Source organism: Cervus elaphus, chromosome 20, assembly GCF_910594005.1.
Source record: "Cervus elaphus chromosome 20, mCerEla1.1, whole genome shotgun sequence".
Classification (NCBI taxonomy): Eukaryota; Metazoa; Chordata; class Mammalia; order Artiodactyla; family Cervidae; genus Cervus; species Cervus elaphus.
The window spans coordinates 78,141,790-78,168,587 of NC_057834.1; positions in this window are offsets into that span (position 1 = coordinate 78,141,790).

Sequence of the window (26,798 nt, forward strand, 5' to 3'; positions counted from 1 at the left end):
ATCAGCAAGCTAATGAAGAAAGAGGTCAACAGGGGACCAACTGAGTAGGGCAGAAGCATTAGTACTAGCTAGAGATTCCTCTGCCTTTGCTTGCTGGTGCCAAAATGCGATTATATCCAAAATGAAAACATAGTGAATTATGAAACATCTTTGTTCTTTCCTTAAATAATGAATACCACTAATAAATATTTAATAAGTACTTACTATAGATGGCCAAAAAGTATGAAAACGTAGGCAAAAATGCATAAAAAAGTAGTTACTCATATTACAATATATGATTTTGTTCAATGGTCTGACCTGATATGTTCAGTGCATTGCCCCTTATCATGACGGTCAGGATCCTGTTCCCATAAACTTTGCAGAACTTACATTATGTACGATTGAAAGGCATGTATCTGGGAACTCTCTTGTACAATTCTGCTGGTAACTCCAATTCCTTGAACCTTTGGCAAGTTGACCTCTTTGGACTGGCCATGGCCATGTGGCTATGCCAGTTTCATTCACCTTGTTAGAAATGGATGATAATTCACAAAAGTGTTTGCCCAACACACTGTCTGTATCTTTGAATTTTTGAACCAGCTTTCCAGTTGTGCTGTGGGAAATGGCAGCTCTTCCAAAATGATATGCATTAAAGAGTTCTGCTATTCATTGTTATTATCAGCCATTTCATCTGCATAGCAGTATCAGCTCGATCCATTCATTTTTATCAATATTTAAAAAACATAAAATTACAGTATTTGTCTTTCCAAAATTTAAGGACACCCTGTCTATACAGGGGATCTTCTAAGAATTTTTCATTTAATCCTCATGACAAGTGTATGAGTTGACTTCTCTTTTTACCTCCATTTTGCAGAGGTATAAATGGAGGCAGAGGGAGATTAAGTCATTTGTACAGCATCATCGAGCTCATAAATGGAAAATCATGAGTCCTGGGTTTAGGGAAGGAGAATAAATTAAACAGAACAAAATGAGTGAAGAAACACTATATTAACTAGTAGAACAGAAATATTTTGCTGTATGTTTATATAATATGATTAACTATTAATATAACCTACTCTGGCTTGCATATTAGGTGTCAATTTTAAGGGATGCCAGAATGATTTCCAGAGAGTTGTTCTAATAAGCATATTTCACCATGAAAGTGCTATGTGGCCTTTGACAATTTTTTAGCTTCTCTGTGCCTTCAAAAACTGGAGATGATTGTTTTAACCATCTACCAGGTGAGTTGCTATTTTGGAATTTGAATATAAATTGTTTTTTTGATTTCCTTGGAAGAAAGTCATACTATAAAAACAAATTTGGGCTATTATAATGACAAGTGTGTGAGTGTACATTAATTTCCCCCTTATGTTCTTATTGCCAGCAGATGGAGGCCGAAATTGAATTGCTGCTGACTGTTGTCCCTTGTTATGGCCTGTGGAGATATGACAATTGAGGAAGAACTTAGAGAAATGCCAAGTAGTAGAGCATGAAGGAGTGGGTGTGACCCACTGCCTTGGATATTTTATGGCTGATAGCATTTGGCAAGAAAAAATCTGCAGCCTCTATAGTAGTCTTGCAAACAGATTTCAACATCAACCATGCCCCCACTCTCATCCTTATTTGATTTGCCCTGTAAGGTATATGCTTGCCAAAATCCGCTCTTCTAATTTTCAGTTACCTCACTGGACCCCTTGCAAACACCTAAATATTGAGATAAATAACACTTGAAAAGTTCGTTGTTTAATTAAAAATTTGGGCACAGAAAATAGAGGCAAGGCACATGAAATTTCTTGTCCATCCTACTTTTCATTCCTTTTGGACTCGTCCTATTTTCCAGCCTGTTCGACCAGAAATTTTTACCAAGAGAGTCTTTGAATGATCTTCCAGGGGTGCTTGCCCCATGGGAATTAGAAGTACAATATCTGTGCATGCTACAACACTGGGGTTTTTTTTTCCACCAGGAGAGAGTCTGCAGCTTTCATGAGATTCTCGAAGCAGCTTAAAACTTCAAAAAGTTTATGAATCCCTGCTTTGGATCTTTGGTTTATGGGGCAGTGAAACTTTGTATGTTTGCTTTAATGATTGAGACACAGCATTTTATGTGAAAGAGAACAAGGGAGTGGTGGAGAAAAACAGCTTGGAGGGCATTATTACCTTTCCCGATCTTCATTTCTTGTCATGAATTATTAATCATGAGGTAACACTTCATCTGATGCTTTGAAAACTCTCCCTCTGGTAAGAACAGCCTAATTGAATTGGAGGAAGTAGAGCAGGAAGAACTAAACGTGGACGTTGATGGTTTCACCAAAAGCAATTATACACACTACAGCCTTCTCCACCTGTTTGAAAACCCAAGGCCCACTAATCCTCATTCTACAAGGGAACACATGGGAAAGTAGAAGAGAAATGAAAATTGTTGAGCTTCAAGCCTATCTTCCTTGAGAGCACTTGATTTTGGCTAAGGGGAGTATCCAGGGATAAAAGAGGAGAAGGGGTATGGGCAGGGGTCTGATCAACGGGAGATGAATGCATTTTGGCAATGTAACAGAAACTTTAACATAGCATATCACCTAGTAATTTCGATTTTAGGAGGTTTATCCCAGCAACTTGTATACCTAAAAATTTGAAATAATTGGCGAACATAATAGAATATGGAGTCATAGAAATCATGTTTAAGTATATTTTTGATATGAAACTGTATTTTTGATATTTTGTGTAAAAAAGTAAAATAGGCAATAAAATAATACATAGTCTGCAAAGTATAGTATAATTCACATTGATGAGAAATGTAATGCTATGGGGTTAAAGAATATGTGCCTAAGGCACTTTTTTATATGAGATAAACATGGAAAGAATGATAGGATATACATTAAATGATAAAAAAGGTCCCAGTGAGTGATCTGATTGCACTTAATTTATTTTTCCTTTACTTTCTTTTTTTTTTTTTTTTTCAATAGGCATGTGCCCTTTTTTATCATTAAGTGTATGGCAACCCACTACAGTATTCTTGCCTGGAGAATCCCATGGACAGGGAAGCCTGGTGGGCTGCTGTCCATGGGGTGGCACAGAGTTGGACACGACTGAAGAGACTTAGCATGCATGCATGCTTGCATTGGAGAAGGAAATGGCAACCCACTCCAGTATTCTTGCCTGGAGAATCCCAGGGACAGAGGAGCCTGGTGGGCTGCCATCTATGGGATCGCACAGAGTCAGACACGACTGAAGCGACTTAGCAGCAGCAGCAGCATATTAATACAAGTTTAGACAATATCTTCTTTTGAAAGTATAGACTCCAGGTTAAAAGTAGATCGTCCCATCAGCAAAAGACCAAGTCTTGCCAACTCTCAAAGGTTGAGTTCTACCTGAAACTGAAGCAGACAGAGGTGACTCAGAGGGTGTCCGGGCTCCCCTGAGACGAGGCGGAAAGGGCAGTCCAGGCTGTCTCCCTGGGTCTGCACCATCTCCTTCTATCCACAGCCAGGTCAAACTGAGAGAATTTCAGCCATGTGAAGTACCACACAGAAAAACTTTTAAAGACATTTGAACACAAAAGGAGAAAACAAAATCAACTCAGACCCTAGCAGAATTTCCTACTTCGTACTGCTTACATGCTAACTCCCCTTAGCTCCCTGTGCTTACTCTGATTGGATCATTTCCCAAACTCTGCTAGGCTCACCTTGCCTGTCTTTGTTACAGAATGCAGACTCTCTCCTTCTTGATTTTCACTGTATTCTCAATGCCTAGCACAACACTCCATTCGTCAGTGCTGAGTGAATAAATGATTAAAGAAATGCATGAATGAAGAGCATCAAGGAACAGCATCTTAGCTACCTTGGATTCCTCAGAAGCAAACACAATGAAATCCAAGACTAGAAAACAGATCTTTTACCAAAGATAACCAGAGTAGAACAGGTGTCCCTGAGGAATAAGAAATGATGACTCAAAATAGTGCACATGGGGATTTGGAAGGGTAACAAGGAAAGAACTGCTGCAGAAAACAAGCTGAAATGAAAAGGAAGAGGTGGGCTGTGGCAGTTATATTCTACCATTACACATGACATTACTGTAGGGATGGAGGAACAAAGGTTGTTTAGTTTGCAGAGAAGTGGATTCTTGAATGGGTGAAAATTAAATCTGTGGTATGATTTGAAGTGGAGACAGCACACAGGACGATTTTAGTCACATAAACAAGAATGGCTGTATGCAATGATTTCTATTCAACCCCCTGGCTTCCTGGCCTAAGCTGATTATTATTAAGCATTTATGTGGCATTTCATATGTACAAGTGCTTTACAATCATTTATTATTTATTCCTCACAACGTGAGAAAGCCACAAATCAAGGGCAGGGATAAAGTTAATACAATTTTATTAAACAAGAGGGGTGTACCTAGCAGCAGGCTCAGCTACAACCAGAGAGTGTGACCTCACAGGAGAGAAGAAACATGACAATTACTTTTTTTTTTCTTTTTTGTGTTGCAATTTACACTTTTAATCAGCATTAAGTCAGATGACCCTGCACACCTGGGAGAACTCCTGGGAGCCTGGGAACCTGGTGTGTCAGCTCCAGGGAGAGCCTGCCTCAGAATCTATCCCTTTTATCATACATCTCCTCCTCGGGTCCTGTTTCTCCCCTTTCTTCCTTCTGCTTTCTAGATTCAATTTCATATATCTCTTCTTTATTTTTCTTTCCTTTCTTTTATGCCCTATCTCACTTCTCTTTCCTTCCTATTTCTTTCTGTCTCATCTTTGTCTTTTTACTTTAGTCTTCCTCCTCATCTCTTATCTCTCTCTCTGACTCTTCTTTCTCTTCTCTGCATTTTTCTGTTTCTCTCTCTTTCTCTCCCTCCTCACCCCGGATACACATAGATACACATGGACACCAAATACAGAGAAAGAAGCAGAATCTAATTGTATGAGGTGCAGAAGGTCATTTTCCTCTCAAGACAACACTCCTTCACTGCCTTCTTCTGAGAACTGACACATGGAAAATTTTAACTCGATTTGTGCAGGGAGAATAATGCCAGTGTTAATCCAAGTTGCTTGGAAGGTCATTTAAAAACCATTCTAGGTTGTTTTACTCCCACTGCTAGTGTTCTTCAGGCACTTCTCATAAATGCTAATGAATAATTCACCTTGGTAGTATAGACAAACACAGGCTGGTGTGTTATTTGGAAATCATTCAAATTGACCAATTAGCCATTTCCTTTCAATTTTATTTAACAAAGAAAAAGGATTTTGAGATTTTCAGTGAATCATACATCATTACATTACAAAAATTCTTAATGATTCATATTAATTTGGGGAAGGGGTTGATCACATTTAGTATAAAAGCCTGAATGGTTTCAAATTTTTAAATTACATATACATTTATTACATTTTAGGCAGAATTTTATTAGACAGTGAATGAAAATAGCTTAGCTAGAAGTTTCACTGGTCCAATATTGAGAGTAGATAAGAATCATTTGTTATTGACAGATGTATTGGAAACAAAGAACAGTAGATGTATACTCTTCTTAAAATCTCTTTAAATACTCTTATTCATTCATGATAAGTGAATCCCTACTATGTGTAGGATACACAGTTCTACATGCTAAGGATAGATAGAAATCTGGAGGAAAAGTTCCTTGCTTTCATGGGATTTAGATTCAAATTGGGATATTTTACATTTAGAGAAAGGTAATTAGATGGATGATAGATGGAAGGATAGATAGATGATAGAGACATATGGATGTCACATAATGACACATGGTAAGCAGAAAATAAAAAGTGTCTGGGGGTTTTTTGGGGGTATGTTGAGTGCTGTTTAAGAAGGGTCAGGAAAAAGCTCTAAGGAAGGTGACAACAGATCAGAGACTAAATATTGAGAAGGAGCCAACGATGTTAAGATTTGAGCATTCCAAGTGGAAAAGCAAGGTGTAAGAGCCCTAAACTGAGAACAGGCTCAGTGTATTGTAATCCCATGTTTGAAACTTAGTGATGAAAGAAAGAGTGGTAGGACAAAAGGGCAAAATCTGGCCAGGGACCAAGTCACACTGATTCTTTCTCTGTTTATCAAACTCTCCCTAGTGCATAAAACAGCATTTCATCCCAGCAACTAAATCACAATTGTCAATTACTGGCTGGAACAGGATGAGTCTGTTCAGTTATGACCAATGCATTTCCCCTTTGCACACTTTTCAAATTTGTAACCCTCCCTATTTAAGGCAATAGATGTGAGTTTCCAATATACCAAAAGAGAAATCTCAGAGAATGAAAAAATAACTTGGTTTTTCAATAAAGTAAAAAACCGAGCATAATTGAAATGATATATACCGAAGTGCATTCTTGAATTTTCTCTTCAAGATTATACGAAGATCTTCTTCGATAGGTAGATGGAGACTATCTGGACTCTATTTGCACCCTATCCAACCCAGACCAAATCCAGAAAGAGAAAGATAGATGCCTAACCTCAGCAGCTGCCAGCTTTGGAGCTGCAGGCACTGTGTCAAAGTCCATCTCCATGCTTTACTGCTTCACTAGAAGGTGAGGGTTTGGCCAATTGGGATAAATCTTTACTAGTCCCAGTGGTCAGCAACCAGTGGTTGGAGTTTTAATATAAAGATTTACTGGGAGATGTAGCTCAAAAGAAATTTTGGAGCTAGTTGGGATGGATAGTATGATGTTGGGTGATATATAGAGTCTTTGATTTTACATGTATGAAGTCTTTGATTTAACAGAAGTTAACAAAATATTTGATTTTACAGAAGTTTTACAGAAAATATTGGATTTTAGAGAAATTATCAAAATATATGACTATTTCCAGTAGTCACATATGGATGTGAGAGTTGGACTATAAAGAAAGCTGAGCAATGAAGAATTGATGCTTTTGAACTGTGGTGTTGGAGAAGACTCTTGAGAGTCCTTTGGACTGCAAGGAGACCTAACCAGTCCATCCTAAAGGAAATCAGTCCTAAATATTCATTGGAAGGACTGATGTTGAAGCTGAAACTCCAATACTTTGGCCACTTGATGCAAAGAACTGACTCACTGGAAAAGACTCTGATGCCGGGAAAGATTGAAGGTGGGAGGAGAAGGGGATGACAGATGGTGAGATGGTTGGCTGGCATCACTGACTCAATGGACATGAGTTTGAGTAAACTCTGGGAGTTGGTGATGGACAGGGAAGCCTGGAGTGCTGCAGTCTATGGGATCACAAAAAGTCAGAAATGACTGAGTGACTAAACTGAAGTGAACCAAAATATCAGAGACAAAGTGAAAGGTAGGGTTTAGAACGTAGTTCTTTTACATTATTTTCCTTTTTCTTTTCTTTAATCTCTGTCACCTTCTTACTCCCCTTCCTCCTTCCCTTCTTTGCTATTGCTTTCTAAGTATTGGCCTCAGTAACCATGTGGTAAAATGAGAAATCTAATTCATGGGTCAAACATTTGAAAGTCTGAAAGCCCCAAGTTTCACTGCAATCACCTTGTCGTTGTCCTACTGGTGATGGAATACTTAATGTCTCCCTTTCTTCATATGCCTGAGTAACTTTGGGCTCATCTTTTCCCTAGACATTGCTACTTCTGCTAAATTCTCAATCACTTCTCTACATGTTATCACTTGCATAACTATCTAGTTTCCATGCTGAATCACACTTTTCAACACTGATATAATCTCTTCACTTTCTGAAATGCCACCTACTGAAGGCTATGTATGTAGTAGATTTTACTGAGGATTTGGAATCAATGAATGGAAAATGGGATAGTGGAAAGATTGAAAGGTGGATAGATCACAATCTGGTAAAGTCAACTTACAAAAAAAACAATTAGATGTCTTATTTTTCCTTCTTAGAAACCTCGATTGTAACAGACTCTGAAAATTTTCCATTTGTTTTCTCCAACCAGTTTTATTCCCTTGCTTTGTTGAAAATACTCTTCCTTTCTACTTTCACATCCTTCCCCAAGCATGCTGCTCTTTCCCTCCAAAGGCAGAACAGTTTATCTATCTACCTGACTCCCAATTAAAACAGAACAAATTCTAAGAACTGTATGCATTGGTCATGATTCTCCCAAGAAACAGAACCAATAAGATGTGTAGGAAATGGAAAGAAGTTATTTTTAAGAAATTGTTTCATGTGATTGTGGAGACCCGGTGAATCAAAAATCTGATAGTGTGTGTGTGTGTGTGTGTGCACGCGTGTGTGTGTTGGGGAGGTTGGAGTGGACGTAGCATGAAGACTCTGAAAGGGTTTCAGTCCAAGTTCAAAGGCAGTCTGCTCGAGAATAAGGAAAAGCCAGTAGTTCAGATGAAGTTTAAAGGCAGCCTGCTGGAAAATTCCCTCTTGCTCAGAGAAGGTCACACTTTTGTTTCATTCAGGAAGATGCTCGCTCACATTACGGAGAGAAAATTTCTTTACTCAAAGTCCACTGATTTAAATGTAAATACTATCCAAAAACACCTTGGAAGCATCCAGAATAATATATCATCAAATATCTTGGCAGTGTGGCTTAGCCAATTTGATGCATAAAATTAATCATCACACTATCCAAAACCTAAAGACAGGAGAGTGTTGTTTCAAAGAATTCTCTCCTCTATGACTTTCTATAACCAGCTTTTAAACTCATTTCTCTTCTAATCAGTACAGAAAATTCCTTATTTGTCACCACTTCTTAGTTTTCTCTCTTATTTGTCAAGACACACAAGGTGCTTAAAAGGTGAAGGTGTAGAGGGGTGTATGTGTATGTGTTTCTGTGCATATAGTGAAAAATGTAACTCATTTGGTAAGGTTTAGTCTGTCATAGGGGTTTCCCTGGAGCTCAACTGGGAAAGAATCCACCTGCAATGCAGGAGACCCCGGTTCGATTCCTAGGTTGGAAAGATTCCCTGGAGGAGGACATGCAAATCCACTCCAGTATTCTTGCCTAGAGAATCCCCAGGGCAGAGGAGCCTGGTGAGCTACAGTCCATGTTGTCACAAAGAGTTGGACACAACTGAGCGACTAAGCACAGCTCAGCAGTCTGTCATAAACTATGGAAGAACTTTTCTATCAGTCTGAACAAACAACTTTAACGAATCTAGATTATACTCAACTCACTGACCACCTCTATATTTTGATGTAGTCAAGGAGTAAAGGAAACTTGCTCCTTCCTTCCCTTCTTTCTTACTCCCCCAGAAAGAACTTATATATGTGGACCTTTTCTTTTCTTGTTACTGTTTTTACTCTCCATGATTTTGTTGTGAGCATGCTATTCTTATTTTTAAAGTTTATTTTATCAATGTATAGTTGACTTACAATATTGTGTTAATTTCTACTATACAGCAAAGTGATTATACATATATACATTCTTGTTCATATTCTTTTCCATTATGATTTATTAGAGAATATTGAATATAGTTCCCTGTACTACATAATAAGAGATGGTTGTTTTATTCATTCTATCAATATATGTAACAGTTTGCATCTGCTAATCTCAAACTCCCAATCCATCCCTTCTCCATCTCTCCTCTCCCTCTCCTCTTCTCCATGCCTGGTGAGTCTCATAGATAAGTTCATTTGTGTCATATTTAGATTCCACATGTAAGTGATGTCATTTGATATTTGTATTTCTTGTCTGACTTACTTCACTTAATATAATAATCTCTAGGTCCACTGATGTAGCTGCAAAAGGCATCATATCATTCTTTTTTATGGCTGATTAGTATTCCACTGTATATATGTACCAGATCTTTACCCATTCATCTGTTGATGGACATTTAGATGGTTTCCATGTCTTGGCTATTGTAAATAGTGCTGCAGTGAACATCAGGGTGTATGCATCTTTTCAAATTACAGTTTTTCCTGGATATAAGCCCAACAGTGGAATTGCAGGATAGCATCTTCATTTTTTCACTTCTCTTCTTTTCATGGCTATTTGTAAGTCCTCCTCAGACAGCCATTTTGCTTTTTTGCATTTCTTTTCCACGGAGTGGTCTTGATCCCTGTTTCCTGTACCATGTCATGAACCTCTGTCCATAGTTCATCAGGCTCTCTGTCTATCAGATCTAGTCCCTTAAATCTATTTCTCACTTCCACTGTATAACCATAAGGGAATTGATTTAGGTCATACCTGAATGGTCCAGTGGTTTTTCCTACTTTCTTCAATTTAAGTCATGGAAAAGAAATGCAAAAAAAAGCAAAATGGCTGTCTGAGGAGGCCTTACAAATAGCTGTGAAAGGAAGAGAAGTGAAAAGCAAAGGAGGAAAGGAAAGATATTCCCATTTGAATACAGAGTTCCAAAGAATAGCAAGGAGAGATAAGAAAGCCTTCCTCAGCGATCAATGCAAAGAAATAGAGGAAAACAATAGAATGGGAAAGACCAAAGATCTGTTTAAGAAAATTAGAGTTACCAAGGGAATGCTTCATGCAAAGATGGGCTCAATAAAGGACAGAAATGGTATGGACCTTACAGAAGCAGAAGATATTAAGAAGAGGTGTCAAGAATACACAGAGGAACTATACAAAAAAGATCTTCACAACTCAGATAATCATGAAGGTGTGATCACTTACCTAGAGCCAGACATCCTGAAATGTGAAGTCAAGTGGGCCTTAGAAAGCATCACTACGAACAAAGCTGGTGGAGGTGATGGAATTCCAGTTGAGCTATTTCAAATCCTGAAAGGGGATGCTGTGAAAGTGCTGCACTCAATATGCCAGCAAATTTGGAAAACTCAGCAGTGGCCACAGGACTGGAAAAGGTCAGTTTTCATTCCAATCCCAAAGAAAGGCAATGCCAAAGAATGCTCAAACTACCGCATAATTGCACTCATCTCACATGCTAGTAAAGCAATGCTCAAAATTCTCCAGGCCAGGCTTCAGCAATATATGAACTGTGAACTTCCAGATGTTCAAGCTGGTTTTAGAAAAGGCAGAGGAACCAGAGATCAAATTGCCAACATCCGCTGGATCATCAAAAAAGCAAGAGAGTTCCAGAAAAACATCTATTTCTGCTTTATTCAGTATTCCAAAGCCTTTGACTGTATGGATCACAATAAACTGTGGAAAATTCTGAAAGAGATGGGAGTACCAGACCATCTGACCTGCCTCTTGAGAAACCTTAATGCAGTTCAGGAAGCAACAGTTAGAACTGGACATGGACCAACAGACTGGTTCCAAATAGGGAAAGGAGTATGTCAAGGCTGTATATTGTCACCCTGCTTATTTAACTTCTATGCAGAGTACATCATGAGAAACGGTAGGCTGGAAGAAACACAAGCTGGAATCAAGATTGCTGGGAGAAATATCAATAACCTCAGATATGCAGATGATACCACCCTTATGGCAGAAAGTGAAGAGGAACTAAAAATCTTCTTGATGAAAGTAAAAGAGGAGAGCGAAAAAGTTGGCTTAAAGCTCAACATTCAGAAAACTAAGATCATGGCATCTGGTTCCATCACTTCATGGGAAATAGATGGGGAAACAGTGTCAGACTTTATTTTTTGGACTCCAAAATCACTGCAGATGGTGATTGCAGCCATGAAATTAAAAGACGCTTACTCCTTGGAAGGAAAGTTATGACCAACCTAGATAGCATATTTAAAAGCAGAAACATTACTTTGCCAACAAAGGTCCATCTAGTCAAGGCTATGGTTTTTCCAGTGGTCATGTATGGATGTGAGAGTTGGACTGTAAAGAAAGCTGAGCGCCGAAGAGTTGATGCTTTTGAACTGTGGTGTTGGGGAAGACTCTTGAGAGTCCCTTGGACAGCAAGGAGATCCAACCAGTCCATCCTAAAGGAGATCAGTCCTGGGTGTTCATAGGAAGGACTGATGCTGAAGCTGAAACTCCAGTACTTTGGCCACCTCATGCAAAGAGTTGACTCATTGGAAAAACCCTGATGCTGGGAAAGATTGAGGGCAAGAGGAGAAGGGGACAACAGAGGATGAGATGGCTGGATGGCACCACCAACTCGATGGACATGAGTTTGAGTAAACTCCGGGAGTTGATGATGGACAGAGAGGCCTGGCCTGCTGCGATTCATGGGTTCCCAAAGTGGCGGACATGACTGAACGACTGAACTGAACTGATCTTCATTTTTACTTTTATCAAGACCCTATATATTGATTGCACCAATTTACATTCCCACTAACAATGGAGGAGGATTCCCGTTTCTAATGTGGAACTGTTTTACTCTTCTTTGTGCTAAAAAAAAAAAAGGATTTTCATGGCAAATGAAAATGATTGAACACTGGTATATTTCAGAGTTTAAAAAAGTGTTCTAAAAACTAGTATAAATCTAGGGATTTGTTTGTAAAATAATGTGCTAGGCTGAAACATTCATAAAAAAAAATATAGAATGCAGATAAATTCAAGTCTGAAATTTCACAGAGTAACTTCTACTGCAGCCTTAGGAAGAGACTTTCTTAGGGAGTGTGAAAAACAATGTGCACTCCACTTCCTACTTGACCTTGTTGACATTCTATGCAAATTCTCTGATGGAAGTTGGGCTGAAAAGACAAAGCTGTTTTTTCAAGATTCTTTCATTCTTAAGGCCTAAATATTATTTTTTTATCTGTAAATCTATATCTACCGTTACAGGTGGAGTTTATTTTTCAAATACACATGGACTTCCCAGGTGGCTTAGTGGTGAAGTATTTGCCTGACAATGTGGGAGATGGGGTAGTTGCAAGTTTGAACCCTGGATCGGGCAGATCCCTTGGAGGAGGAAATGACAACCCACTCCAGTATTCTTGCCTGGAAAATTTCATGGACAGAGGAACCTGGTGGGCTCCAGTCCATGGGGTCACAGAGTCCAACATGACTGAGCAACTGAGCAACTCTGCACTCACACATACATATACACACAAAAGCCTGAATTTACAAAATGCAAATTGAGAAAATGATTTCTTTTTGTAGCACAATCTTGTAAACATGACACAGTTAGGAGGAGAGCTTTCTTGCCAAAGAAAGAAGAGATGTTGAGGGGAATGTGGAAGAAGAAACTAGAAGCTTTCTTGTCCTGCATTTGCCCCTTGTGAAGACCTCCTGTAAATACAGCTTGCACATTACTATAGCAGGGGGAAACTGTAAATTTATCTATATAGGAAAAACAATCTTCAAAGCGGATTTTAATAGCTGGATATTGAGTTCATTTAAAATATGTCTCAGTGTATGCTTATTCTAATTGCTACTCATTCTAATAAAACATCACCCCTGTGAAGCCCTTCCCACTGTTCCCCTTGGAGGAGAGGATCCTTACTATCTATAATGTCCCACCAGTATTTGTACATCTATTAGTGTCAGCCACTTTGTGTTTTCTTATATTGTGAGTTTCTTAAGTTTTCATCCTTTTCAACATTGTATCCAACAACCTAATGCAGAGCCAGGGTCAGAGTTATGTGTGACCAGTGAACACACCTATCTGGTAGTTTGTAGAATGTTTTCATGTTTTAAATAAAAATGTCAGGTTCATCCTTACAACTTAGTATACACAAGCTTGATTTTAGGTTTCCAACAGTATACTGTTTCTCCCCTTCAAATTCAGCTTGAATCGACAAATGTGTTATCAAACTAAATATAATGTTCTTCATGTACAGAATAAATTAAAATTAATTTTTCTTAATGTTTAAAATTATCTGTGCTTCATTGAAATAAGTAAGATGTTTGAGAGATTAGGATCTTAGACCTGTCAAATAATTAGTGTTAGAATCATTGAAATATTTTTTTACTATTTTAATATATTTCAAATTAGAAATTAAAGAGAAAAAAGTGGATATGAAGTAATGAGATTAAAACATTCTTGTAATCAGAATTGCAGCTTTATTCTGCTATCTATGTAAAGTAATGGAGAAAATGTGAACATAATTATAAGAACAAGAGGTTTAATAGATTCTACAATCATGGGTTGGAAATTATTTCCCAAGATCCCTCTGCCATGAGCACTTTGAATGAAATACAACTTTGGTTTGCTTTTGGATCACGAAGGTACAAAACCATTATATTTCTGAGTGATTGGGGGAAATGGGCATAGAAAAAGGATTGACCCATACTCCTCTCTCTTGGGGCTACCATCAGATAATCCGATTTTGAAAATTCTCATTGGATTAATTAATTATTTTTTTCTAACAGTGTGGAAATTTTGGCAAGAGAATACCCATGTGTAAGGGTAGAAATCCTGTGTAAGGGTAGGGATCATTGTTAGGGTATTGCTAAAGGAAATGCTGTTCTGAGACGTATTGTTTCACTTTGCTGGGGACTTCCATTTGGTGGATGGAAATGTGCTTCACTGACTACAACATGACATGCTATTCCCATTTCCTGTTATTCTAAAAGAAAAACTATGGAAGAAATATTCTTCATTATTGTTTAATAATTAAACAGAAAAGAATTTCTTTTGGATTCTTCTGAAGTAATCATAAGGAGTTTTTGAAATCTCAGTCAAGGGAATATCCCATATGTTTCTTTTCCTTTTTTTGTGATTCTATGTCATGGGAAGGATGAAAGAAAAGCCTTAAGAAGAAGACTACTGAAACTTATGACATTTTTTAAGCAAATATGAAAGTTGAGTAGTCACAGGATTAGTTCCTTAAGAATGCATATTTACAATTTACAAAGCTAGAGAAGCTTTTGAGGGAAACTGAACTGAAGCACTAGAAGCATATAAAATTCTAGAAAAGGCCCAAGCTAAACATCTGAATGATTACGAAAGAAGTACCAGATCAAATTCTGTAGGTAACATTAAGACTGATATGGATAAAAATTAGTTAGGATTTACTGAGAAAGATACCAAATAATTTGTGTGTGTCATATTATTTAAAAATGTTTCTTTAAAAGTTATGCGCTTTATTACTTATCATTTTCTTTACTTAGATATTTTAATGGATGTATAACATTTATTAAAACTATAATGTACTTTTGTATCAGCTATAATGAACCATGGCATGCACATTACACACACATAAACAGAGTCTTTGGCTTGTATTTTTTGGCCATGGATGAGCACTATTGCTAGCACGAATAGCCAAATATGATCACGAGAAAACATGTAAGAGGAACGTTTCTTAAATGCCAATGCTTAAATCCCAGAGCAGGCATTTGGGCAGAAGGAAAATGAACACTGAATGCTTCTGGCTGGTGTCTGCCTGCCTCTTTTGTATATCCTTTCTAATTGGTCAATGCCGATGACATTTTGATTTAAAAATTTTTAATGTCACTTATGGTGGCATATATAATTATAAAGTGACAGACAGCACTGTAGAAGCTGTCACAAGCTCACTTCTATATGTTGTTGTTGTTCACCCGCTAAGTCATGTTGGACTCTTTGCAACACCATGGACTGCGGCAAGCTAGGCTTCCCTGTCCTTGACTATCTTCCAAAGTTTGCTCAATTTCATGTGCACTGATGTTATCTCACCATCTAATTCCCTTTTGCCGCCTTCTCCTTTTGCCTTCAACCTTTCCCATCATCAGTATCTTTTCTAATGAGTCAGCTCTTTGCATCAGGTGGCCAAAGTATTGGCGCTTCTGCTTTAGCATCAGTACTTCCAATGAATATTCAGAGTTGATTTCCTTTAGGATTGACTGGTTTTATCTCCTTGCAGTCCAAGAGACTCTAAAGAGTCTTCTTCAGCATCACAATACAAAAGCATAAATTCTTCCACGCTCAGCTTTCTTTGGACAGGGACAGAATCCCATTGACAGAAGAGTATGGCAAGCCCCAGTTCATGGGGTTGCAGAGAATCAGACACCACTGAGTGACTAACAGTTCACTTCACCCGGTTTCTTTGTGGTCCAACTCTTACATCCACACATGACTACTAGATAAACCATCACTTTGACTATATGGTCCTTGGTTGGCAAAGTGATGTCTCTGCTTTTTAATACACTGTCTAGGTTTGTCATAGCTTTCCTTCTGAGGTGCAAGGAATTTAATTTTAATTTCATGGCTTTAATTTCATGGCTATAGTCACAGTCCACAGTGATTTTAGAGCCCAAGAATATAAAATCTCTCACAATAGCCTAGAAAAGTTATTAGCATATTCACAAGAATATTCACTGCAGCATTGTTTGTAATGGGAAAACATGGGAAACTAAAGGTGGCACTTTTGGTAAAGAAGCCACCTGCCAATGCAGGAGACATGAGAGACACAGGTTCGATCCCTGGAAGGGGAAGATCCCCTGGAGGAGAGCATGGCACCCCCCTCCAGTATTCTTGCCTGAGAATCCCATGGACAGAGGAACCTGGTGGGATACAGTCCATAGGACTGAGAAGAGTCAGACACAACTGACGCGACTTATCATGCAAAGGCCCATGAGTAGGAGATTTAATAAATTCTGATATGCCCTCACTTTCATATACTGTGCAACAATAAAAATGAATGAGGTAGATCTATTTGTATCCTCATGTAAAAGTTACAAGATAGTTTTTATTGAAAAAAGTTTCAAAAAATAAATACATATAATTTGTGTATAAAAGAAACCCAAACCAGAGAAATTATTATCCCATATGTATGTGTAAATTCAGAGAAAACTGTCCTGGAAGAAACATATCAAATCAATGACAATGATTCCTTCTATTGATGGTATACGATACAGGGCTTGTTGTCAAAATAGACTTTAATCTTATTTCCAATGTCTTCCTTTTTATGAGGGGGATGCATTCTAATATTAACTAACTAAACTTTATTTTAACTTGCTATGGCTATTGGAAAAAAGTCAAAGGGAGATGTATAGCAATGTCTATTACATGGTTTTTCTTCTTTATGCCCAGATAACGCCCTTCAAACATGCGAACATTTCTAGGGACTTGACAAGGCAATTGACTTTATGCAAAACCATCCATTCATTACTGTAGCAGAGTGTGTGGGGAAAGACTGCTGGGTCTCCTGCCCAAACATAAACCTATTTGAAAACACTCTAGATATATAATAGCCCATCTAGGTGTGTCTATTTTCTTTTCCTGCTGTGGCTGTTACATGTGGTTCTTACTAATGAATGCAAAGCATGTTTTTCAGAAGATATATAGGGTTTAATAAAAAAAGGTATAAACTAACATATTATAGAGCTAATTTGAGAGATTTGAACAAAGGATCCATGGAATATAAATGTACTTATTCTGGTGAGTCAGCATTCTGGATGTTAGAAAGATGAATTGAACTATGGACATGACAGAGAAGACATGCTAATAATAACCCTTGGCTATAGTAGTTCTTCGGTGGAAACCCTGGCCCACCTGCCCCTGTCAACAAGGAAAGACTTCTTGGTCATATGCTTATGTGCTCTCATGGAACTGTATTTTGTTCTGTGGGTGAGACATTAAATTAATTGTTGTCTCCTAATAGACAATGAGCTTTATGAGGACAGGTACCACACATGCTCTTACTCACCTTTATATAGGCACAATGCCTGGTAAGGAATTAACAAATGAATTAATGAATGAAATAAAGGAAATTAAGAGCTAATTTTACATGTTGAGGGTGAGCAAAGACTTTTAATGAAATTTTTCTTAATTTTTCTATTAGAAAATAGAGACAAAGCCATGTTGTAAACTGCAGAGCAGTTTAAATAGCATTATTGCTGTTTTAATGAAGATAATGTAAGTAAATATCCATTATGTGCCACTCATTAGTCTACAAATAAGGGATATGGTGATGATGAATGAGCTGTACCACAAAGAGCTGAAATCACAAGGAATTTCACCCTGGGGACTTTGCACAAATGTGAGCAATTACACCCTAAAGCTAAGGAGGCTGCATGATTGTGGTGATTGTATTGCAATGTTCTGGCTTTGATGTATTACTTAAGTGGCATAGCCATAGTAATGACTGATACCATGAACCAATACTTTAGAGCTTACTCTGGGCCAAGCACTCTTTTGAGGTGTTAACATGTATTCATCTACTCCATTTTCCCCCTAATTAAGGAGGTAATACCTACTTGTAGAAAACTTGAAATTATAAAAGACTGAATTTCTGATTGTCCTTAATAAATCTTGCATTTCAATACTTATAAAGTTGTTTTATTCTTAGGGGATTATATTGAATTTTTAAAATATCAATCTGAGAGGCCTTACTTTTTTAATAGGTTACACAATATATTTATATATTTTTATAGCATAAATTTAACCTTGCATTTGCCATGTTTTAGGAATATTCTTTTTTTTATTGTTTGTATGGTTTTATTTTTTCTGATCTGCCCCTTCCTCAGTTTTCTGTGTTTCACTGTTATAGACTTTATTTTAATTTTTTTAACTTTTACACTTATTTGGAAGATAGACATTTTTAATTCTACTAATGGTTGCCTTTTGGTTTATGACATACATAATTTAATCTGCATTTCTTTAATTCTCAAAGATTAGCACAAAGAGATAACATTCATTGTTCTTGGTGCCTAACAGAGAATTTAGCAGCTTGGCCAATGTCATACCACATTCTAACCTTCATTAATTGTCTGGGGTTGTAAATTCAACACATTATTGTACAATTATTGTCTTTACCACATAAGGTTTTCCATTAGTTGTTTTTGGATTTACCACTAAAACTCAAAACCAGTGCTACAAATGCAATCCACAGCCAGATCTGTAAACATATTTTATCATTTAGTAACAGTACTGTTTAGTAAAATAATAAGAATTGTGTATATATATATTTAATACTTTTATGTATCAGACACAGTGCCATATGAACTATGCAACTGTATATACACTCTCTCTCTCTGAGGAGGTATCTATTTTTATCTCCATTTTCTTACTGAAGGATCTGAAATTCAAATAATGTTAGGCAATTAATCCGAGGTCAGTGAATTAAGCAATTAATCCGAGGTCAGCTTGGTGGTGCCCAAGCACCACTCAGAGGAAGGAAGGCTGAACTCTCATTTCTGGCTACACCAGGTGGCAGGTGGGATCTTAGTTCCTTGGCCAGGGAGTGAATCTGTGCCCCCTGAGTGGAAGCGCAGAGTCTTAACCACTGGACTACCAGGGAAGATCCGAGGCTGAACTCCTATAAACCACACTACACCATCACTAGAAAGTTTTCTTTATCTATTTCCTCTAATGTTGCACTTCATTTTTTCAATACATACTGATAAAGTACATAAAACTTAGTAGACAATCTGTTGAATGAAATGGTAAGGCCTCGCCCTCCTTTGATGTGAAAAACTGACTCATTGGGAAAGACCCTGATGCTGGGAAAGATTGAAGGCAGGAGGAGAAGGGGACAACAGAGGATGAGATGGTTGGATGGCATCACTGACTCGATGGACATGAGTTTGAGCAAGCTCTGAGAGTTGGTGATGGACAGGGAGGCCTGGCATGCTGCAGTCCTTGGGGCCACAGACAGTCGGACATGACTGAACAACTAAACTGAACTGACTACCCTCATTTTCCCCAAATCTGATGTTAAAGGTATTTAATCAAAGAAAAGTGTTAAAAAAAAAAGTGTAATCAGAAAAATAGCTGATGTTTTTTAATAATTTTAGTATAATCTATAAGGGCTTCCCTGGTGGTTCAGCAGTAAAGAATCCACCTGCAATTCAGGAGACTTGCAGGAGATGCGGATTCAACACTTAGATCCAGGAAGATCTCTTGGATTGTTGCTATTGTTCAGGAACTAAGTCATATCCAACTCTTTGGAACCCCAATGAGCTGCAGCATGCCAGGCTCCCCTGTCCTTCACTGTCTCCCTGAGTTTGCTCAAATTCATATCCACTGAGTGGATATCTAACCACTGATGCTATCTAACCAACTCATCATCTTCCGCCCCCTTCTCCCTTTGCCTTCAATCTCTCCCAGTATCAGGGTCTTTTACAATGAGTTATCTCTTTGCATCAGGTGGTCAAAGTATTGGAGCTTCAGCTTCAGAGTCAGTCCTTCCAATGATTAATTTCCTTTAGGATTGACTGGTTTGATCTCCTTGCTGTTCAAAGGATTCTCAAGAGTCTACTCCAGCCATAATTCAAAAGCATCAGTTCTTCAGTGCTCAGCCTTCTTTATAGTCCAAGTCTCACATACATACATAACTATTGGAAAAACCATACCTTTGACTATACAGACTTCTGTCAGCATGGTGATGCCTCTGCTTTCTAATATGCTGTCTAGATTTGTCACAGCTCTCCTTCCAAAGAGCAAATGTTTTTTAATTTCATGGCTGTAGTCACTGTCTGCAGTGATTTTGGAGCCCAAGAAAAGAAAATCTGTCACTGCTTCTCCTTTTCCCCTTCTATTTGCCATGAAGTAATGTGACTAGATGCCATGATCTTCGTTTTTTGAATGTTGGGTTTTAAGCCAGCTTTTTCTCTCTCCTCCTTCATTCTCATCAAGAAGCTCTTAGTTTCTCTTAACTTTCTGCCATTAGAGTGGTGTCATCTGCATATCTGAGATAGTTATTTCTTCTTGCAATTTTAATTTCAGCTTGTGATTCATCCAGCTTGGCATTTTGCATGATTTACTCTGCATACAAGTTAAATAAGCAGGATGACAATATATAACCTTGCCACTATCTTTTCCCAATTTTGAACCAGTCCGTTGTTCCATGTCCAGTTCTAATTGTTGCTTCTTTACACACATAAGGGTTTCTCAGAAGATAAGTAAGGCGGTCTGATAGTTTCATCTCTTCAAGAATTTTCCACAGTTTGTTGTTATTCATACAACCAAAGGAAATGGCAACCCACTACATTATTCTTGCCTGAGAAATCCCATGGACAGAGGAGACTGGTGGGCTGCAGTCGATGGGCTCGCAAAGAGTCGGACACGACTGAGCAACTAAACAACAACAACAAATAAAAATATTGAATCACCATGTTGTACACCTGAAACTAATATAACATTAAAAGTCAATAAAAAGCTTAACAAATGTTCTGATAGGGGAATTACAAAGTGCTGCAGCAGCAGCAGTAGCAGAAAATCTCTTGACAAGGATTGAGCTTACTATGTGCATCAGGGCAGGCGCTGCAGAAAGAGGGACTTTATGATGCCAGCATGAAAGGTGAAGAGGAGCTAAGTGGAGAGAAAGAACCTGAAAGAAGGTGAATATGACTGGAAAGTCAGATTATCAATCATTTTGATGGGAAAAAATTAAAATGATGTATTTAAAGAAGATAGAAGAATGAGAAATAAGGCTAAAGAGGTGCCCATAGATTAGATAATAGAACTTGTCTCTGCCCTGGACTCTTGCTTTTAGCCTGTGTCTAATGCTGGAAATCTGCTATTATGTTATTGTGAAATCTAAAATGAAAATTTAGCTTCCAGAAATATTTGCCATAATGAAAAGGAAATTTTAAGAGGACAGCTCTGAATATGTGTTTGTTGAGCTGTTGGAAATGATGAGAAGCTTGGTGGAGCTCATTTTTAACATGTTCCTGTTGGTTTTTGAGGGAAAGGCTCTGAAAAAGTCATTGGAATATTAATGAAAAGTTTTATTATGAGATAAAAATCCTACAACTAGAACAAAAAACACACATTAACCAAAAATAATAGTGGGATATAATTTCCATGGCTACTAAAATATTATTCTGGTTTTTGTTAAGTTGAGAAATGAAATGGATATCTCATAAAGAGGTAAATGGAGTTTAGCCCAGTTACGTTGGCTGGGAAGAAGCACAAATCTCACTTTTTCAATTCCTGCAATCAAAAAAGGTGAACTATCTAAATTTTCAATCTTTGAGATGAAAATTCTAATAGGAATATTTGCCCTATTAATGTGATATAGGCGAAAAATGATCAGTGAAGTCCAGATAAAATACAATATGTATATTCTATAAATAACAATGATTTAACAAGAATAGAAATGATAGACTCTAACATCTTTAGAGATTCAAAACTATCAATTGTAGCAGAAATCAACTTCTCTCACATATTTGCAAAATGAATATATTTTCACTTAAAACCAAGTTCATAGAAAAAGGTAATTGAAAGCCTGACTTTGGAGAAGTGATATAAATGAGGTGATATATGTTAACTTGTGTAGTGAAAACCATAGAGGTGCTTATCTCACATCCTTGTCCTCCACCAAAAAACAACAACAAAAACAAAACAGAAAAATAACACAGCAACCTCCTGCTTAAGGAGAGAAATTCCTGGGAGTGGGAATGGTGGTGGAAATGGGAGTGGAGCCATGTAAAATACACTAACATCTAAAGAGAGAGTTTTCAGATTTTGAAATCTGACAAAATATTTGTCAGAAAGATGGATGGGGTAAGGGTTTGTGAAAGATTTGCAAATACTTTTCCTCAGAATTTTGGTAAGTTCTTGGTACTTATTTTTCTTTATGTGAACTAAATTTATTTTACCGAAAGTAAGCCAGGCACATGAAAAAGCTGGCTTAAAACTCAACATTCAAAAAAAGAAGATCATGGCATCCAGTCCTATCACTTCATGGCAAATAGATGGGGAAACAATGGAAACAGTGACAGACTTTATTTTCTTGGGCTCCAAAATCACTGCAGATGGTAATGTTAGCCATGAAATTAAAAGACACTTGCTCCTTGGAAGAAAAGCTATGATCAACCTAGACAGCATATTAAAAAGCAGAGACGTTATTTTGCCAACAAAGGTCCATGTAGTCAAGGCTATAGTTTTTCCAGTGGTCATGTATGGATGTGAGAGTTGGACTATAAAGAAAGCTGAGTGCCGAAGAATTGATGCTTTTGAACTGTGGTGTTGGAGAAGACTCTTGAGAGTCCCTTGGACTGCAAGGAGATCCAACCAGTTCATCCTAAAGGAGATCAGTCCTGAGTATTCATTGGAAGGACTGATGCTGAATCTGAAACTCCAATACTTTGGCCACCTCATGCAAAGAACTGACTCATTTGCGAAGACCTTGATGCTGGGAGAGATTGAAGGTGGGAGGAGAAGGGGACAACAGAGGATGAGATGGTTGGATGGCATCACCGATTCTAAAAACTCTGGGATTCGGTGATGGATAGGGAGGCCTGGCGTGCTGCAGTCCTTGGGGTCGCAAAGAGTCGGACATGCCTGAGAGACTGAACTGAACTGAAGCCAGACACATGAGAATCATTAAATCAGAAGCAGAGGCATGATTAAAAGCATGGATCCTGGATTTAGACACCCTGAGGTCTTAACTGTGTTATTTTCAAGCATGCACTCTAACCACCTGTCTCATTTTTCCAGTATGTTAAAATAGAAACAAAACTTTCTAACTCTCTGATTGTTGTCAGGGTTAACACGAAATAAAGACAAAGATCTTAATTCAGGAGCATGTATAGATCCTACAAAAATGATTAGACAATGAAGACATCAACAATGACTATATAATAATGATGATGTAGGAAGAAACCTCAATTGAGTGAAAACGTATATTCATCTCTTTTTAAATTCCAACTTCTCAAGTTGGAAATAAGTAGAAAGTAGAAGGTGTCCACCTTGAGACAGCAGCAAGAACTGAAACATTCAGAGAGAGAAAGCTGGGGGGGCACCCCCAACATCAAGTAACTCTCAACCTAATCTCTGTTAGGCAATCAGACCCCAGAGCAAGTCACTGGATCATGGCTTTTGAATCTGGGAAGTTGCCTCTTCACGGTGGTTCTTGGAGCCATAGCTGCAAGAATCCAATTGTCTGTTCTGAATCCTTCTTCCTCCCAGAAATAATATATACACTTGGCCTGCTGGACACTTTCTGTCTTGGTTTTCCTCCTGTTCTTACTGACTGCAATTTCTCAACCTCCTTTGCATGATGATTTTTTATATGCCCAACCTCTAAGTAATGGAATTCCTTAGAGCTCATTTCTTGGAATTCTTTCTTTCTTTATTCTGCACTCACTGTCTAGGTGCCAGGCATATAATGTATACTACATCCTTGTAACTCTCATATTTACATCTAGGCCCTGATTTGTCACCTAAACTCCAAGTTCCTGTATCCAACCATCCATTTCTCATCTCCACTTATATATCTAATCACCATATTAAATTTAACACAAGAAAACAGAGTTCTGCCTCAAACACTATCCACCCATCCCCCTGCCTTCCCCCACTCATTAAATCGTAAGTCTATTTTTCAGTTACTCATGTTCCAAAATCCTTATTCATCCTTGACTTGTATTTTTTCTCTCATACCCTAAACCCAGTCCACCAAAAAAATTCTATTAGTTATAAGTTCAAATAGATGCATTAAATGACCTCTTTTGCCACTTCTATCCCTCTTATTTCCTCTCCCCTGGGTCCAAGCCATCATCTTTTCTCTCCTGGATTATATCGTAGTCTCCTAAGTGGTTTCCCTGCTACAACCCTTGCCCTTCCACCATCTGGTCTCAAATAGCAACTAGAACTATCTTTAAAAAATAAGTTAGATACTATCACATCTCTGCTCAAAACATTCTTAAGATTTTCAACATCACTCAGAGTAAAAATAACCTACATTGACCCAGTGGCCCATTTTCTATGATTCACTTCCTGCTTTTTTCCTTGTTTGCTGTTTGCCAGCCACATTGTTTTCCTTGTTCTTCTAACACTCCAAGTATGTTTCTCCCTCAGGCTATTTGAACTTATTGTAGCTCTGCCTAAGATGTCATCCCCTCAAATGTCCAGAGGACTTGTTCATGTATTTCATTCATTCAGGCCACTTTTCCTCGAATTTCACATTGTCATGGAGCATTCCCCTGTCCCGCCCATTCTAAAGAGCATCTTTCCCGTGACTTTACCTGCTTCTTTTGAGTTATTTTGCCTCACAGAATGTAACACATTCTAGATTGTTTATTATATCTTTTGGATAACTGCAATATTACTTATACCTAGAAAAGTGTTTGGCTCATGCTTGAAGAAATATATCTATTAAATATGAGTAAGTGCCTGGGAAAGAATAGAAGTTTTATCTTGCCAATGAGAAAGGATCTCTTCCAATTCTTAGCTGGGATCTTTGGAACCAAAGCTGAGATGGGCAGTGAGTACTTATAATAATACCTTGCCTAGTAAGGATTTTATTTTAAACACTTGATTTAAAATAGGCTACCTTATGGTTTAAAACTGTCAGTACATACCTCGTGATACATATCTTCCTACAGTTATGCTCTTCTCCATCAAGGAGGGTGTTTAGGATCTTTTTTTTTTTTTTTGGTAAATAAAATGCATCCCCCATGCACTTCCACCAAAAGATTGGTAAAGATTTTTCTGAAAAATGTGTTTATGTCATTTCTGGGACAGAAGGCAAATTGACCACACATTAAAATAAGATTTTTGGAGCTATGGAACTCTCTTCTTCCTTTCTCCCTGAGGTCTCTACTCTCCCTTCCAATAATATCTCTTGGTATAAGCCTGGCTAAACAAAGTAAACTGCACATATATTAATAGGAAAACAGCTGTTGAGCTGTTGCAAGAGCAATATCACCAACTAATATTAGGGCAATATATTTTGGTCTCTGAAGACAAAGAGCTTTTCAGTTCACCTTTGCATTATAACATTTGCACATTCATTAAAAGGGGAGAGGGGGAGGTATCTCAAACCAAGAACTGGAGCCCTTTAGAGGAGACTTTGAATTAGGATTCAGATCATACACCCTAGAAAGAAAAATAATGGAGCCAAGACCTCGTTAACTTGTATTTGAAAAGCTTTTGGTGTATTTGCTTGTTTGTTTAACCAACATTATTGATCAGATAGTGATCCACGGGACTTGTATGCATAGAACCAGTTCTGACTATTATGAGCTTCCCTTGCTAAGCTCCTCTGTTCTCCGACCTTAGAAGGTCTCTGTCTTGTTTCCTCTTCCCTACCTCCATGTCTCTCTCAGTTCACCCATTCTAGTCCTCTTGAGTCCAAGAAGGTTTCCCTTCCATCTCTAATAAATGTTCATTTTGGCCTCCAGTCAGATACAAACTATAAATAATTTTTGCATCATGTCAGCATGTGTAGTGAGTGTCATGTGAGTATATATGTGAGTATGAGTGTTTTCTCTCCTCCAACTAATCTGTAAAGTTATTGAGAGGAGACAGTCGATTTTTACTGAGCCATGTCTCAAAGAATCTCACAGTGCTGTGTACAAAGTTGGCCTCCATGAAGTGTCACTGGGGAAGTATGTGTTTGCATGTATGGATCTGTATGGTGTTAATGTGAGGAGTCTAAGATTTGCAATCTGGACTGGCTGCCCACTCACTGTGTGACTATTGCCAAGTTTATTCACAGTGGAAAATAAAAATGTCTTCCTCAAGGTGGGTGGTTGAAGGAATTGAGAGGTCATACGTGTTAACTGGGTTAGTTCAGAGTCAAGCAAATAGTAACGTCTTACTAAATGTTGAAGTAAGTGAGTGAGTATACAGTTGATGATGGACTATATATAAGTTATTGTAGAGCTGGATGGAGCAGCTAAAACCTTTGAGGGCTTACTCTACCCATAGTGGTATAAACTAAAAAATAAAGAATCAAAAACAAAGCAAAAGCAGTCTTCTGTGGAATTAGATCTGAGTTTGACTCTCCCATTTGCTATTAATAGCTATCTGACTTAAAGATACTTTTAAAGACTTTCAGACCTGTATTTTCCTTTTGGAAATTTTAGTACTTATCTCGCAGAGATGTTATGAGGATAGAATGGGAATGCTGCGCGAAGTCCCCTGAGGAGTTAATAGATGTGAGTTTGTTGATTTATTTCTGGAGCTGATCACTCCTTGAGCTACAGTTGTTGGATTCCACTTGGCTCAGTCAGATTCCTTGATTCCTCAGAGACTGCTGTTCGACTGCCCAACCCTGTTTCTTGGAACACACAGCTAGACGACATTTCCTAAGCACCATCATACTCACTGTGGCCCAAATGATGGCAATTTATCCAGTGAATGTGAACAGAAATGCCACCTGCCTCTTTCTGGAGGGTGTAAAGAACTTCCACTAATTCTTTAGTTTCCTCTCCACTGGATTCAGATGTCAACC